The sequence below is a fragment of the Rhipicephalus microplus genome, chromosome 1 (genome assembly GCF_043290135.1).
Source record: "Rhipicephalus microplus isolate Deutch F79 chromosome 1, USDA_Rmic, whole genome shotgun sequence".
Classification (NCBI taxonomy): domain Eukaryota; kingdom Metazoa; phylum Arthropoda; class Arachnida; order Ixodida; family Ixodidae; genus Rhipicephalus; species Rhipicephalus microplus.
The window spans coordinates 236,919,517-236,924,816 of NC_134700.1; positions in this window are offsets into that span (position 1 = coordinate 236,919,517).

The following is a 5,300-nucleotide window of genomic DNA, read 5'->3' on the forward strand; positions in this document are numbered from 1 at the left end:
GTGTTCAAGGTTGAGTGAGCTACCGCCTGCGCTAGTGCTCTTTATCTTTTGCGGAATAGCAGCATGCAGTAGCTATCAACTGCGTGCCTCGCTCCGTCTTTCTGGTACCCATCACACAAATCACAATATGAGCTCCGAGTACTGAGGATTTATTAGTCCACATAATCTCCTGTAGACAAGGCCGGCAGATAAATTCAAAAGGGAAATTGAATGATTGTACACGTCAGAAATGCAATTTCATTGATTCCCTATAATGGACTGTGCATTGATATTATGTTCGTGAAATCTGATGGTGCACGTGCGTGTATGCTTAGAGCTTGAACAAGAAGTATAAACAACAACAAAAAAGTAGAATGGTCCGACTTGTAGAGTTCGTTGAAAACTGCGACGTTTGTTTGGAGATATCCTGAATATTTGGCCGAGTATCGCACAAGAAATTTTATTATTCGTGCTCGACGTTTTACTCTACTAATTCAGTCAAAGTTAAGGGGGTATCGCAGAGTAAATCTGACCGAAAATCAAATTTACAGTTTTCACACCGAAAAAATCTACTGTACTCTGAGGAACAAACCTGTGGAAGCCCGACGCCGAGCGGCAATATCAAGCGGTTTAGAGATCCGCCAAAATGCACCACACGCCCTCTGGCGTAAACAGTATGCGCGCGTAAATCTTTGTTTTTCTCAAATTGATTGATTGATTTGTGGGGCTTAACGTCCCAAAACCACCATATGATTATGTGAGACGCCGTAGTGGAGGGCTCCGGAAATTTCGACCACCTGGGGTTTTCTCAAATTGCGTTTTCTGTAAATTTTTTCAGCATCAATGTATATTTTCTCAAAATGTAATAAACCGATTTCAATGATACTTTGTACGCACAAGCCACAGTAAGTTAGAAACAATCTCAACTAAAAAAATGATTATTTTATAAAACGTCACGCTCTAAAAATTACACAATGATACGCGCCCTACGAAGCAATGTGCAAGCAGTAATTTTATTTTTTTTACAAAAACTTCATAAAAACGTAATACTTTTTAGTTCAGGTGGAAGCTGTGTCTACAACAACACGCCTGAATATGATTGCATTTATTTCCGTAGTTGCAGAGAAAAGGGACATTGAGTAAGTGAACCCTCTTCAAAGTTTGGGAGTGTGCTATAGGATGGATAAGCAACATAGGCATAGAAAAAACCCCAGACCTGCGTGGTAGGCGCAGCACAGTCACAGCGAAAGCTAGAAGAGCAGCATTTCAGAGTCTTTTCTGAACACTCATTGGGTAACTACTGCAAGCACATTTGCTCGATACCCACCACGGCTATAATAATATTTTTTGTGCAGTAGGACGGTGTTCGCTATGCTATTTTTCGACATTCTTCTGAGAAGCGTGGTATCCGCTAAACACTTGCAAGGAATTTCGTGCGAAGCGTTCATGCAGTGGTTGACGACGATGAGGTATTATGGCCGAAGTGGGTATGCGTTACAGTTAAAAGGTAAACAAGAACAAGCTTTTGTAATGGGTTGGAACTTTGAACGACACAATTGTTGCACTATTCGCATTGTGAGACAATTGATTGTTTTTTCGCTGTTTTAAAATGCTTCATAAGTCGTATTAACGCGATTGCTTTTCCGACCTCTAGCCTAACTTAGGCAAGTTGGCCAACATTTCCGAAGCACTGGCATAGCTCATTGGTAGATTATTGGGCTGGCACTGTTAAGTTAAAATGTGCAGAAGGTTTTTCTTACAAAACCAGCAGCGCACAACTCGAAGCTTCGCTTTCTGGACTCAGCCATTTCGGCAAATCCTCTGTCGGCATTTACTGCGGTGACAGAGTGACATAAGAATTTATGACTCTCTAGGGAATTGTCTAATTTCTTGAACATTCAAGCGTCGTTTGAGGCACCTAGATATAACCTAGCGTTTTAGTTTTTCCGATTGCCTGTGTCTCTTTAGCATATAGATGCTTCATCAACATTAATAATTGCTTGGGTACTACGTGCTAAACTAGGTATCATTGTGAGGCACGTATTTGTATGAGTGTACGGATTACTTTTGATTGCTTGCAGTTCTTGAAAGTTCACATAAATCTAAGTACACGGGTTTCCTTTTATTTCGCCCTTATTGAAAAGCGGCCGCCTTGGCCGGGAATCTACAACGCACCCTCGAGCATAGCAGTGGGATACCACTAGGTGGGCAGAGGAGATTAAGAAGTTTGGGGGTATTGATTGGTGGTTGATATGTGGGGTTTAACGTCCCAAAACCGCCATATGATTATGAGCGACACCGTAGTGGAAGGCTCCAGAAATTTAGACCACCTGGGGTTCTTTAACGTACACCTAAATCTGAGCACATGGGCCTACAACATTTCCGCCTCTATCGGAAATGCAGCCGCCGCCGCCGGGATTCGATTCCGCGATCTGCGCCAAGTTTGCGGGTATAAACTGGCAGGAGCAAGCACAGGACCACGTTGACTGGTGGAACATGGGAGAGGCCTTTGTCCTGCAGTGGACGTAGTCAGGCTGATGATGATGATGGTGGTGGTGATGATGATGAGGAGGAGGAAGAGAAAGAGGAGGAGGAAGAAGAAGAAGAAGAGGAGGAGGAAGCGGAGGACTATACGTGCTACCACGGTGGATTTCTTGATGAACGTTCGCAGGCATACATACCGCACGATAGCAATATGATGCCAAACAAAAATTCAAGCAGCTACTTTTTATTGCGATGAGGATGCATGGCCTGCACGAATATATTTCCGTGAATGTCTGGCCAAGTTTGTTGAGCTGCAGGAAATTCAAGAGATTGTACCTGAGTCGTTATCGAGGGTAGCAACATCTTGGCAGCACTTCGGAAATTTTAGCTTGTGTCCCTCTCGAGGGACTGCCAGAGCTTGTTTCTGTTATTCTTGTGTTTTGCTGTACGCGCCTAGGCAAAAACAAAAATACTCCATGCCTCTATTTTTCTTACTGAAGAAGTGGACAGCGTGGTATCGACAGAGCACGTAGTTTTCAATGAAGGCATGTTAGCCCACACTATCTTGACACAAATCCCAGCAGCACCAAGAAAACACTGACGATTGAATCACCATCATGACACAGCGCTGTATCTTATACGCGATAAGCACATATTGCATAGGCGCCATCTGCTTTGTAGAGCTTCTCCATTTTCCTTGCGTTGCCTTGAAGGTTACCTTCAAACAAAATCACTTCTTTCAAAAAAAGACCAACGTCAAGGTTCTTTTTGTTTTTATTTTTTCATACAGTATTACAGGCGCATTGGCTGCTCGACCTGGTGCTTGATGAAATGACGCACCAAGAATCAAGAACAGCGCAGAGAAACAGACAGACAGACAGACACACCGTTAGATAGATAGATAGATAGATAGATAGATAGATAGATAGATAGATAGATAGATAGATAGATAGATAGATAGATAGATAGATAGATAGATAGATAGATAGATAGATAGATAGATAGATAGATAGATAGATAGATAGATAGATAGATAGATAGATAGATAGATAGATAGATAGATAGATAGATAGATAGATAGAAATGCTCTAATTGCCTGTAGTTCTGTAATTATTTTTTTGCATTTCGAAAGGTGTAAGAAAGGTGGTAGGGTATTATATTAGTTTGCAGGATATTTTGAAGAAATACCAAATACATGCGAGAACACGTGGAAGCCAGGTGTGATGATTAAAGACGTTCGTCACTATGTTTGCTGATAGCGGACGAGAAAGCATTAACATGAACTTTTTATTTCATGGCATTGGTGGAACGGCTGACGGCGCCCGGATACGCTACCGTGTGCAGCGCCGTTGAGTCGGACGTCGCGGCCAACCCAGCAGTCAAGGTCGCAACTCCGGAAGTCTAGGATCAGGCGACGGCTCACGACGACCACACCCGGTAGGCCTCGTCGACGAACCTGCTCCCGGCCACTGCACCCAGGCAGGAGCCGTTCGGCAGGTCTCGGCCTTGGACCTTTAACAGACACACCGGAGCTCGACCTGGCCGACACGTACGGGTCTCACGTCCGGCTCAGGAACGCTGCCAGGAACCCGTCCTCTCGAGCGGCGCACCGCTTCCTCTGCCTTCGTGGCCTCAACCCTCGAGCTCTCTTTTCCGCACGTTCCTTCTTCTTGGCCAGGGCGCCGCCAGGTACCCAGGGCGCCGCCAGGTAAAAGCTTTTACCTGGCGGCGCCCTGGGTACTGCTCACAGCTTTTAGAAGCTGTGAGCAGGTAGGTAGAAGCTGTTCTCACAGCTTTTACCTGCCCTCCTCGTAACATGTATTTTGTTGTTGCGGAATAAATTTCAATTTCAATTTCAATTTCAACCCTCGGGTGCACCCTGCAGCTCGTGAGCTCGTGGCCCACGTCCGAGTCTGGTGCGTCGCTCGGCACCGCTCGGCGATCCTAGATTCAGCCAGCAACTCCCCTGGCATCTGAATCCTCGGCCACCCTGAATCCTCGCCCGGCTCCGTGCTCCTCTGTGCGCACTCCCGCGTCTCGCCCGGCAGAACATCTCGCTCTTCCCTTGCCGAAGTGCGACGCTCTGGTGACACCGGCGCTTGATGGCATGGGTGCGGCCACGGAGCAGTCAACCCGCATCGGAGACGCGATGCTCCATGCGGGGCATGGCCAGCCCGTCCAGCGAAGAGCGTGCGCCGAGACGCGATGCTCGACGCAACCGTGACCATTAAGCCAGGCCACGTTCATCGCTGTGTCGAACGGCTGACCGTGGAGACGCCTCGCCGAGATCCGTGATGCCCTCGGCAAGGAAGAGAACAGCAGGCCAGGCCGCGCCCCGAGATGCAGTACTCGTGCCGGCAATGCCGCCCCAGCTGGTGGTTGGACGGCAGCAGCGTGGACGGCCGCGTTCCCTGGCCGGAACCTGGATCACCTGCGTCCGACGCTTCGGCCCGCTGTCTCCCGTCTGCCGCTGCTCAGGCTCGTCCCCAGCCACACAGCCTACTGCCACGTAATGGTCGCACGTGGCCCAATCGTGGCACGCCACCTCTATGGGCCACCACTGGTCATCAGCTGATTGGCGCACAGTTGCCTCGTAATCGCACGTGCCTTCTCTTCTTCTTCATTTCTTGTTGTCGCCTTCGTGCCACCTGCCGTCCGCTCGTCTTCCTCAGTTTTGGTTTAACGTTCCTCGGCATCTTTAAGTCCTTTCCTTACACCAGGAGAGCGTCAATCGGACTAAAGTGTCCACGTGCTTTAACAGCCCAAGCTTACTTTCCAGCTAAGTGCGTGATAGAATTGAAGAAATTTCTGCCCTCAGCCATTTAACTCCATTTCTG